General features: G+C 40.5%; 1 pseudogene; it reads right to left on the bottom strand.

The window, feature by feature from the left end:
* Positions 1-9,097: 9,097 nt before the first annotated feature.
* LOC128113833 (60S ribosomal protein L24-like) lies at positions 9,098-9,601 on the bottom strand (annotated as a pseudogene).
* Positions 9,602-12,579: the final 2,978 nt, after the last annotated feature.

Genomic DNA, 12,579 nt, shown 5'->3' with positions numbered 1-12,579 from the left:
GAAAGTCATGAGTTCAAAGCCACCTTCAGCTAACTAGTACTTTGAGGTCAGCTTGAACTGCATGAGATCCTGTCTCAAACTCCAACAAAAGAATTACATATCTCTGATCTTGGACCTGTTCAATTGTTTTTGAAATAAAAATTGATAGGTGTGGATAAACTGAATCATATTTTTCTCAGATATCTCACTATAGACTGATCCATCTCTTATTCAAGTTGCCAGCTCCTGGCTCTCCATCAGAAATATCTGCTCAACCACAGCAAGCGCAAAGGATGCTACCTTAGAACTTCTGCATTTCCCTAGAACTTTACATACTGTTGCCACCTAGGAAATTGACCCGGCTAACGTGGGGGTCCCTTCTATGCCATGAGGCAATTGTGTTAAATGCCTGGATTTAGTCATCATCATACAGGCTTGAATTCCAATCTATACATTGTTATACATAAATTGTGGGATCACTCAAGGTGCCTAGCTATAGTAAGAAAACTCAGGATTGCTAAATGCCCTTTTTCTAAGACATCATTACAATGACTGTACATGACACTACATGTCACACACTTGTTCCGTTGCCTGGAGCTTAGACGGTAGTTGAGACGAAAGCGACTTGACTGTTTATAGTTACCCCGAACTCATTATTTAAATAGCAGCTTATCCCTTTTTTTAAAAAAAAACCTCAAAATATTACCAAGTCTTTCCTTTTCTTAAGCCAAAACTCTTTCTTCTTGTTTATTTTGCCTGCTAGTCCTAAATCTATTTCCTTAAGCACAGCTTGATATGTCCAGTTTCTGAAATGTTTCTAAGCCACTCAGTACCGAAGTCTTCACTCCTGGGAACTAGATAAAAGAGACATAATCCCAGGCTAAAATAACATTAGGTAGCAGAAGAGATAAGACATACCTACAGATACATGGAGAGGACACATATTTAAAGTATTTGGGTGTCCAGAAACACAGTCTGTAAAATGAATCACTGTTTAAACAGAACCTGAGTGCAAAGTACAGAATCAAGTGGCAGCCGGGACCCAACGGAGGATGTGAAGTCTGACAGGGATTGAGAAGTCTTTGTCAAAAGAATTGTCCTTTGCCCTGAAGGACACGTGAGACAAAAGGGGGGCCTCCTGAGAGGAGGGGCAAGAGCACAAGCACCCAGACTACGCAGAAAACAAACAGAGAAGCGGATTTTCCCAACTGTATGTTGTACACGTGTCTCCAAGGCTTCAAAAGAAGTGTCTGCCCGCGCATGCGCCAAAGATTGTGACTAGCGGGGAGAAGAGCAAAAATGTACCCAGAGTTATTCTCTTAACTGTAATTTATTTACTGTTAGGATTAGCAATAAAGCCATCGTTCCGTGTTTCCTTCATCAGTGAGTATTCAAAGTATAACTCTAACACAGGGAGCTTCGGGAAATTGTTAGTATTAAAGGGATCTACCGACAAAAGGTTTGGGGCTACCAGGTCAAAGTTCACTGTGTCCTGGAGTCTCTCCTTCTTGGCTGTGGGTAGAGTTTCTCACTGGCTTGTCTGCTCACAGACATGACCTTTTTTCCTCCTACCACTTGGTCCTCAGCAAGCAAGTTTTTCTGATTTCTACTCGCTTTTCTCAGTCCATCCACAAACCAGTTCTTGTCCCAGGCCATTAAACTTTACTGAGGAGAAAAAAAAAAAAAAGACCCTGAGGGAGTGTAGGAAAATTGTGTGTCTGTACAGTTCTGTGTATTTCATACCGTTCTGTGGACTTTGATGTCAAAGCATATCTTGTGTCTGAATTGTTTAGTTCCCCCTATGCACCACTCACAGCCCAATCCAAGCCCCTCTCATTTCGATGTTAGAACCAGAAGTTTCCAAACTGGCCTGCCAGCGCTTGCTTCCACCTTGCTCCCATACTTTATTCCCGGAAAAGAATCTAGAGTGCTCCTGTTGAAGAATATGTCAAATCCAAACCCTCTAGTTCTCCTGTGCTCAGGCCTGTATATTTTCTCTTATTTCAAATGAATCCTACTTACCCAGTCATTTCTTAGGACCTTCAAGCTCTCTTCTCTGCTCTGTCCTCTGAGTTCTCTCCTGGCTCCATCTCCTGCATCTCTCTGTGTCATCCACTCTGCTTGAACCACACAGGCTGATCTGCCGTCCTTCAAGCTCATCAAGGGACTCGACTCACCCCAAGTGATAATGTGACACATACCTAATGAGCTCCTAGCAAGTGTTGCCTCTTTGTAGGAATTTATTGTTTGGGCTGCAGGGAGAAATTAGCTTGGTCTGGGGAGAAATTGTTTATGGTAAAAAAGCTAGGTTTGTTTGTGATTTGGGAACACTGTCTATAAATTCCACTAATAAAACATTTTGTTTTTTGACTTTTCCAGTTGGCTTATTATACTTTTTGTCATGGAATCTCTCTCAACTCTTCATTTTAAATGGTCATTATGGCTGCATTGTTTTCTGTTGGAAAGCTGGGTCTTTTGTTTTTTTGTTTTTCACTTTGTGTTCAGAAACTCTAGCCTGTCCTAAATAGCCTATCTCCTTAATTACTTACTCGACAAGCTATAGCCCTCTGGCATTTCACAGAATTCTCTTAGTCCCTGGCTCCTCTTATCTTGGCAACCTGAAGAATCTTATGCACTAATAGACTCACCCGTCCCATCCATACACTGAATACTCTTAAATCCAGTCCAGACTTCATTCCTGAGACTCCGTTGCCTTCTAGCCAGCTCTGCCGGTATGTTCAAATGTCACTTCAAACTTAACATGCCCCAAATTCGGCTCATTACTTGCTTTTACAGCCACTTTCCCCAGCAAACTATATCCCTGGTAAACATAACACATCAAACCAGAAATCTCAACCCTCCATTGTCCTCTGGATCCACCTCCTTGCACTGATCGGCAACAGAAGGTGCCTTTGCCAAGACCACAGCCTGCTGCTTTGCATCCAAGATGGCTCAGTGCAAATCTCAACCTGTCCAACATTCAACAGGGCAATCTCTGGGTACTCTGAAATGATGGGTGTGGATTCTGGATGCCAGCAAAACTGGGTTTGTATTCTGCCTCTGCTCTCTGCAGTCTTAGGATAGTTAGTGAGACTTCTTGAATCTCAGTTTTCCCATCTGCCAGATAATAATGACCTCACACATTCCTTGGAAAGACTAAACGGAGTAAATTATACGTAAGCCACTAGTGGCACACTGATATTTGTACGGGACCCTCCAAACATCTCATTTCTCTCATTCGTTTCTATGAGACAACCACACTAACTTAGAAATTCCTCTACTGAAACATGTTTGCAATGTGCCCCCTCCCCTTACAAACAGGTTATAAGTGTAAATCACAGGTCCATCTGTGATTTACAGTGTTGGGGAAGAGGGAGTTATCTGGAGGGAGGGTCATCTGAGTTACAAGTTAATTGATGTATCATTTGGAACAAGTAAGTGATCTCTGTAGGAAATCACACTGTGAGAGAGTGTCTTGGTTTTGTTTGTCTTGTTCTATAGCATGAAGGGAGTTTCTTCTTGTCACTTTTATGCTAAAAATCTTCACAACTCTACTCCAGGACTGCTGAGCAAGAATTGAAGGAACAGACTGATAGGAGGTAAAGCCTGACTCGGGGAGTAAAACCACCCAAGTTCAAAAGTCCTTATTAACCTTGTGGCCAGTTATTTAATCTCTACACTTTAATTATGACATAGGGTTGCTGTGGGGACAAACTGACGCAATGAATGTAAAGGGCACCGGGAAGAGCTCTGCTTAACAGGCCACCAGAAACCCATTAAGCATAATGTTACTTCTGGGAATGGACACAAGTAACCTGAAGGCTCCTCATCACAAGAACAGTACAGGATTTATCATCACTGACATGATGAAACATCAAAAAATATCAGTCATATTATGAAACAGTTCTGAAAACTGAAAGAGGTTTTAAGGAGTATTAAATATCATTCTGCACATTCCACACATTATTTATGTTATGACAGTCATATTTCTTCTTTTGTGTGTGTGTGTGTGTGTGTTGAGATAGGGCTTCTCTATATAACAGCCCTGGCTGTATTGGAACTTGCTTTGTAGACCAGGCTAGTCTCAAACTCACAGAGAAACTCCTGCCTCTGCCTCCTTGAGTGATGAGATTAAAGGCATGCACCACCATGCCCAGCTTGTGTGTTTCTAATTCAAATAATAATTTGCATTATTTTTAGAGTAATGATACCATATATTGGAAGTCCAAGTAGATTTCTATTCTTAGTATCTATTCTTTCTATTAGTTGCATAGAGAAATCGTATTGGCTTCATGAATCATGCTCCATCAGTATTCATTCACTTTGTTGTAGCTGTCATTAAAATACATAAGGGCCTAAAAATAAATATAACCTATATAGAGATTGAATTTGAAGTTTTAGAACTGTGAAATGATGGCTAGAGTACAAAAAGAGCATTAAGACTGATACCATGCATGTATCTGTTTGTCTGGTTTTGTTTGCTTGTTTGTTTGTTTGTTATTTTGAGACAGGGTCTCCTGTAGCTGAGGCTGGCCTTGAACTTACTATGTAGCTGAGGGTGACTCTGAGCTCCTGATTCTTCACTTTGTCCAGCTGAGACTCTGTTTTAATAACATCAACAGGATCATGAGTATCAGCTGCATCGAAATCAATTTAATCTTTTCACACAGTTTTAGTATAAAACATTGATCTTGTGCTCTCCAAACCTCCACTTACGTTAACTACTAAATACATATCAACAATTGTAATTCTTAACATTCTGTTCCATTTATAAAATCACCAGAAGATATGGCAAAATTTACAAGGTCAAAAATGTATAGAAATACTCAGGCTAGAGAAAACTCAAGTCCCTAGAAATTGCACCAAAATACACTCAGGAATTAAGTAAAGTGTATTCAGAAGTGGAAGAAAAATAGTTTCACACTTTAAAAGAAACAGCGGAATTTTTTAAATTAATGAGCTCTTTCATTTGCAATCTGGAAAATTTTCAGGAAAGCAGAAGTTCAAAAATGTTATGTTTTAGTTTTGTATATTTGAGTTTTACCTTTTGTTTTGTTTTGTTTGTTGTTTGTTTTTCAAATAGTCTTAATGTGTAGAACAGATTAGCCTCAAACTCAAAATTCTCCTGCCTCAGCCTCCTAAGTAAGTGTTGGGAGTAGGGGTATGGGCATTATGCCTAATTGAGGCCTAAGTTTTCTGATTCCACTCTGGGATCTGCCACAACAGAAGAAACTCACTAAGTGCTAGCTTAAAAAAAAATATTCATTTAAATTTTATGTACTCCATAAAATTTCCCTTCTTCCCTTCCCAGGACGGAGTTCACATTTAGACAATTGTTTTGAGTTTATCTATGCTGTTGTATGCTGAGTAGATAGCATCCAAGAGATTAGGACTGTTACGACAAGAACTTGTTTTAATCAGAAGGAAGGAAACTGCTACTTTGCCTGAGAGTGAGTAAATGTGATCACACAGCTAGGAAAAGCATCAATTCACTTTAGAAATCATGACAGCACCTGTCATGTATCTAACAACACTGTTCACTACATAACATGCAAATGATCTAAGGCAGTGGTTTCCCTCAAAAACAACCACTTTACACAGAGATTTAATCCCAGTATTATAAAGGCAAACACAAGAAAACCCACCATTGGCTATCTGAAAGTTCAAAGCCTCTAAAAATAGAAACGAAGCTGGGAGGGGTTGCCCATGCCTGTAATGCTAGCACTTGGGAGGTAGAGGCAGGATCTGGAGTTCAAGGTCATCTTCATCTATATAACCAGTTCCAGGCCAACTTGGACCACAGGAGATGGAGATCCTGAGTCACAAAAACAGAATAATGAAACAATAAAAGAGGAAAGAATATGGGTGGATTTCAAAGGTCACTTTTGGAAGTAGGAATGGTGAGAGACAGCTTTAGCCAAATACTCCAGAAAATGTTTATGTAGTGAAACATGAGACATTCCCCCTCCCCCCTTTTTTAAAGATGAGCTCTTGTTATATAATCCAGGTTAGCCTCAAACTCATCACCCTCTGGGTCAGCCTCCCAGGTATGTGCAACCGTGCTCAAGTCTTTTTCAGAATTTGAAATGATTTTTCCCATCTTCATTTCGCTTTGTTTGGCTGCTCTGTTTTGCTTTGTTTTTTGAGATAGAGTTTTATACAATACTCGCTGTCCTCAACTCACTATGTAGCATCCTCCTCCCTCCAGGTTCTAAGTGCTGTGATTATAGGTGTGCATCACTCTGTCCGATTTCAAAGGTTCTTAATTTCCAACCTAAGAGGATGGGATTTTCTTTTCTTTTTACTTTTGTAACATATAGATTTAATGAAGGATCTAGAACCCCATAAAGATATTAGGGGAGAAGCATGTTAGAAACTTCAAATTAATGGCGAAGTGGAGGAGGGCAGGAGCAAGACAGAGAGGATCTTACTTGAATTAGTGACATAGCAGATGATGGTTGAAATGAGTTGGCAGAGGAAATTGTTGGATGGACTGGAGTAATCAAGGGTCTGGATAAAAGAAAAAGAATTGCTGGGGTTGAGAGATAGTGATGACACTTCACTTCATTTAATGCAAAGGCCAGTGGCAGAATGCATGCTTCATGTGTTCACGGAACTGAGAGCTGCATGGAAGAAGCAGTGGGGAGACTCAATGCCTAGTCTTCCTCTTCAATTCAAAAGCTTATTTGAAAGCCCCCTTGGCATTTGAACATGCTTACCAGAGCATATCATAAGCTGTAATACCTTCTCCCTCAGATTTACCCAATCTTATCAAAAATTACTAGTCTTGACTCACTTCTAGGAGATCTCTGGCATGAAACACGCGTAGCCTAATTCTGGAGAGAGAGCTTAATAGCATGCGTTCCAATGAGTTATCTCACTGCATGGAAACAGTGTAGAGAATATCTTCACCATAGGAAGCTAAGTACTGAGATCACCCTTAGTACTAAGAACAAGGAGTAGGAGAGCCCCAGTGTAACTCCACAGATAATCAGCCAGTATTTCTAAAGCTCTGATTTGAATAAACACTGGTATCAGGGTTAGATTCCTTCTAAAAAAAATTAAGACTTAAAAAGCACTGCAGAAAGTAAATAAAATAGGCTGGGCAGTGGTGGTGCACGCTTTTAATATTAGCACTCAGGAGGCAGAGGCAGGTGGATCTCTTAGTTAGAGGCCAAGCCTGGTCTACAGAATGAGTTACAGGACAGCCAGGATACACAGAGAAACTCTGTAATCTAAAAACTAAAATATAATAATAATAATAATAACAACAATAATAAGCATTGCAGAAATGGTTCAGCAGTTAAGAGACCTGGGTTCAATTCTCAGCACTCACATAATGACTCACAGCCATCTGAAACTCCAGTTTCAGGGGATCTGACACACTTTTCAAGCTTCCACTGGTAACAGACACATAAGTGGTGCACAGACATGCACGCAGGCAAAACACCCCATATACATTAAACAAATAAATAAGCAAACAAATAAGGATCGTTTTAATCACTGAGCAATCTGTACCACTGTCTCCCATTCACAATACAATAGTATAAGATTTGTGCTCTGAAACTCCCTTCACCACTGATTAAATGGGAGGCTGAAGGGAGATCAGGAAAGCCAAGTGACCCCACTGAACACCAAGTAATAGATCACCCTGTCCCTAAGGGCCATATCATTTACTGCAACCTTTATTTGGTCCTAACTGGTATCACTTGGAGGCCTGCAATCACTCTAGATTTCACATGCCCACTGACCTCCATGCATGATAAATCCTCTTCACTGCCAATTAACAATGCATCTCCCAAGATTCCTTCCAAAAACAGTCTCAGTCCATCAAGTTATATGAGCTGGGATCTGGAGAGGTGCATTGGAAACTTTCATTCTGCTATACTATTTCCCCACACCAAGTCAATGTACGTCAGCTCAAGTCATCATCAATTACAATGATAGCGTTTCCAAAGTATGTTTTTGGACTTAATGATTCAGATATATCTCTACGGCCTCTGTCTTCTTCCAAAACACCAGCATCAGTTTAGACCAAAGAATTGGATTCTTGTGTTCTTCGAGTCTAATTTTCCTGTCTCTACTGCATTCTCTATACAGAACCCAGATTTATTTCATTTGGTGTGTTTTATTTCATCACCCTCTCTGTTAAACATCATCCAATGAACCACTATTGTGCTTAGAATAAAGCAATGTTTCTCAAAAGTTTCCAAGATTTTCTCGGAATGACTTTCTTTAATCTCACTAAATTCAGCACATGCTGATTGCCTCCCATGCTCTGGTCACTGATTTCTCCTGAATTTCTTATATGTACCGTGGAAGCATGTACTGTTCCCTCCATAATGACCTACATTCTACCCACCTCCAAGGTTTGTCACTGACATCACCTCCTCAGGAAAACCTTTCTGAACATCACCAAACTCCGTGAGTTGCCAATGTCTCCCTTTTAGAATCCACCCATCCTTCCATGTAGCAAATGACTGATGAGTTTGAAAATTTAGGTGTGTTTATTTGCTTCATCTGTTTTTTTTTCCTACAATCTATAAAGGCCTAAGTGCAGAAACCTTTGTTACTGTACCTCTGGTGATATAGAAGAGGCTTTATCATACACACCCGACAAAAGCTCCGTTAGAGCTGGAACCATATTACATCTCTAGTTGGTCTTATAACGCTGCTGTCTAGGGATGTGTAGAGACTGGCCGAGAAGCTCCTCAAATACAGGTAAATGAATGATAGAATCTGCTGCTTGCTCAAACAACAAGCCCTTAAATTCTTTCCATCTATAAATTCTTGACCTTTGTTCTAGACCACACAAAGGATGATCTCTCTCCTCCCCTTCATTGTCTCTCTGTCTCTTTCTCTCTTTCTCTTTTTCTCTCTCTCTCCCTCTCCCTCTCCCTCTCCCTCTCCCTCTCCCCCTCCCTCCCTCTCCCTCCCTCCCTCCCTCCCTCCCTCCCACTCTCTCTCTCTCTCTCTTTCTCCTCCCCCACTGCCTCCCCCCATAAAGACAGAGCATGTCATTTCCTTTCCACGTCTTCCTTCAGCCAAATTTTATTTTATTTTATTATTTTTTTAAGCGTTAGAGATCGATCTTTATTCAAAACTCTGATATACCAAGTTAGCATTTTCCACCGACTCGGGGAGCCGAGACCTTCACAGCCTTCACAATCTTTTGTTTAGGTGCTGCTTTTAAAAGTAGGGGCCTTGGCAGCAGCCATTGCTGTCTTCTTGGACGCCTGCTTAGCCTTTTTTTTCTTTTTCTTTTTTTTTTTTTTTTGCTTCCTTGGTAGCCCTGCTAGCCCGCTCTTGCTGAGCTTTCCTAACTTCTGCTTTCAGATTCCTCTTGGCCATTATTATCAGCAAGAGACGCACCAGTGATAGCTTGCTGGAACGTGACTGCGCGGCCGGCCGGGTTCTTTTCATTTGACTTTCTTCCCACTGTCCTTTTTTGTGTTTTCTTCTGTAGAGGACAGTCCAGTTTACCTGCCGAGGATTCCTTCTGGAAAGGAATGCGAACTCACATTAAGAAACTGGAAAACCTTCCGGTCAGTCCTGGCATAGAACTGCCCGTCCCGGGGTAGATCTTGTACCCGCTGGAACTGCACAGCTCGACCTTCATGGTGAGAGCCGCCGGCCAGAAAAAGATGGTGAAGAGAAAGCCAGACAATTTTTAAATGAATGGCTTCTAGATCTTTCATTTTTCTGTTTATCGTTTCCAGCCCATTTTTATGATTTTTTTTTTCCTCCTGAAATGTACAGGTACACTTTTCGACAATGCATTCCAACAGGCATGGTTACCCTATATTTCTACTGTTAACATCACTTAATTACATACTTCTGCAGTCAGGCTCCAGTATTAATTTATAGTGAACTCTCTCAGCACATTATTAAATCCTAGGAATGTGATTAGACCAGGTCATCTACTTCTAGTACTTATGCATTTGATTTTGTGAATATAAGTTGGGGTTTACATACATTTCTGATAAACGTCCATGAGATTTAATTCCAACATTATACCTTTGAGGTCTTTCTGAGTCTTTGTTCAGATATCTAGTCTCAGTTATATGTCATCCAGAACTCTCAAATGTTCAAGTCATCCACATTCTTTTTTAGTGTATATCCATTCTTCAAATTCAACTCTCAGGGCTGGGGAGATGGCTCACTGGCTAAGAGTGATTGCATCAAAAACATAAGGACCTGACTTTAGATCCCCACCATCAACACCAAAGCTAGCAAAGGCAGCTCACGTCTGGAATCTGAGTGCTGGGGGCAGAATGGAGACTGTGGATTCTAGAGGCTAGTTGGCCAGCTAGACTAGCCAAAATAGTGAGCTCTAGGTCTAATGACAGACCTTACCTCAAAGAAAATAAAGTGTAGAATGTTAAAAGACACTAAAGGAAGACTTATGGGTACACACACACACACACACACACACACACACACACACACACACATTTTACTCAAGTATCTTCTATGAAGTCACCCATCCCTAGTTCTCTACCATCTTTCTCCCTGCTCCTTCTCAACATCTTCTGAAGTCATTTTCTGCTTCTTCTCTCACTCATTTTATAAGTCACAAAATAAATATTAAGTATTGAATATTTCCACTATGCCAGGGACTGGACTGAGTGCTGGAAATACAAAAAAGCTAAGTCACATCTGTTGTTTTAAACGCCACTTCTCTACATTCTCTTGGCCTTTGCTTATCACTGGACAGTTTTGTCTCTAATCATTGCTTGAACTGAAAAATGTAAACTTTACTAAATCGTAAACCAGCTCTACAACCTCTTCTGGCTCCAGATGCGTCTTGTCCGTGGTTTACTAGACTCCACTAAATTATCCCACAAAACCCCTCAAACTCAACGTGGTCAAAACTCATGTCATTATTCATCACAGTCCCCAACCACCTCCATGACACTTCCTGTTTTCCTGATCTTGATTAATGATGCCATCATCCGCTGGCCAGGAATCGAGGAGCCACTTTGGATTTGCTCTTATTTACCCTTCCCATAAATGTGTCACCAGGTCTCATCAATTTGTCTTGCAAGTCTCTCCAAAACAGCTCTCTTCTATGCATCACTACTGTTATTATCTTCGTTATTTTCTAACAAAACTGATAATTCTTATAGTCTAATTCCAATCCAGTCCTTCCAAATTCATCTTCCGTATTTCTGTCAAGATTCCAAGTGGAACTGAGGGAATTTGCCAAAAAGTCATTTTTTTAAAAAATGGCAATATTTCAGTAAATGAAAGAAGTGAGGAAATAGGAGGCAAAAAGAATGAAATCAGAAATAATGTAAATACTCAAATTGGCCACGCAGGTACTTGGATGCTAGTCTAGGTCTTATATGCTTCCTAGAGGCTCCTATAGGTTTAGCAAATTAACCGAAAAGCCAACATATCCAAGGTCACTTGGCCAGTTAGCTGCTAGTTCGGAATCGAAGTTATCTGCCTGCACAGTTCAGGCTTTCACCATGGTCCCAAGGAAAGAAATGAAAAGATGGAAGTTATGCTGTGGAACTTGATTTACTGTCTAGGGGTGTCAAATGATTTAACTCAACTATCAAACCACCAAAACAAAGGAGAAATGGTCTGCCACAAGATTTATAAGCTAAAAATAAAGGCAAATAATTGGCCTGTTGTGAACACTGCAATGAGCCAGGCATGATGGTGTATGACTGTTATTCTAAAACTTGGAAGTTAGAGACAAGATTAGGAGTTCAAGGCCACTGCACTTCTCAGTTCTAAGACTAAGAAAAAATTAGGGACATTTAGCTATGGTGGTACATGCCTATACTCTCAGCGTTTGGGAGGCTATGGCAAGAGAATTACAAACGCAAGGCCAGCCAAGGCTATACAAGGAGATCCTGTGTCTATGGCTACTCAACTCATGAGCTCCTTTTAGTAGGTTCTAAACTTATAGTCAGAAGTAAGTAAGGGCACAGATTCCTTCCCCAAAACCATATCATGTCATGCGCTTAGACTGCGATGAAAGAATTCTCAGTCTAAATTCTGAAGTTATTTTTAATGTTTAGTAACAACGAGGCAGAAAAAAAAGCCCACAAGTTCATAAATTTGTTCCCTGTGTCTGCCTCAATTACTCTGAGAAACGCCTTGCAGGAATGCTTTACTCAAGGCAGACAGAACCAGCTGGCAAAGCAGCTTGACTCCTACTCTGACCGGTTTATACAATCCTCTATTTAGTGACAAGATGCCTTTAACCTTATAAATTGCTTCCCATTAAGGCAAAGCCAGTGATACCTTTGAACACCTCAAAAGTCCTCAAACTTTAAGTGCTGGTTCGTGTTCCAGGGAAAATTATTTCTATCATCTTTTTGACAGGATTGTTAAATATTCTGTACATGGAGCATGGGCTCTGGTTCATGAAAATCGTGGACCACTTTTCAGTTATATATTACTATTACATTTCAAGTATGTATTAAACATTGTATTTCATGGGGCTGGAGCAAAGGCTCAGTAGTTAAGAGCACTTGCTGCTCTTGAAGAGGACTCAGGTTTGATTCCCATCATGGTGGCTTAAAATCATGTGTCATTCCAGTTACAGGGGATCTGGCATCCTTTTCTGGCCTCTGTGAGTAC

Source organism: Peromyscus californicus, unplaced genomic scaffold (genome assembly GCF_007827085.1).
Source record: "Peromyscus californicus insignis strain IS unplaced genomic scaffold, ASM782708v3 Scaffold_18__1_contigs__length_77618521, whole genome shotgun sequence".
In the NCBI taxonomy this organism is placed as follows: Eukaryota; Metazoa; Chordata; class Mammalia; order Rodentia; family Cricetidae; genus Peromyscus; species Peromyscus californicus.
Note: the sequence above shows the minus strand (reverse complement) of the source record. Positions and strands in the feature narration are given on the sequence as shown.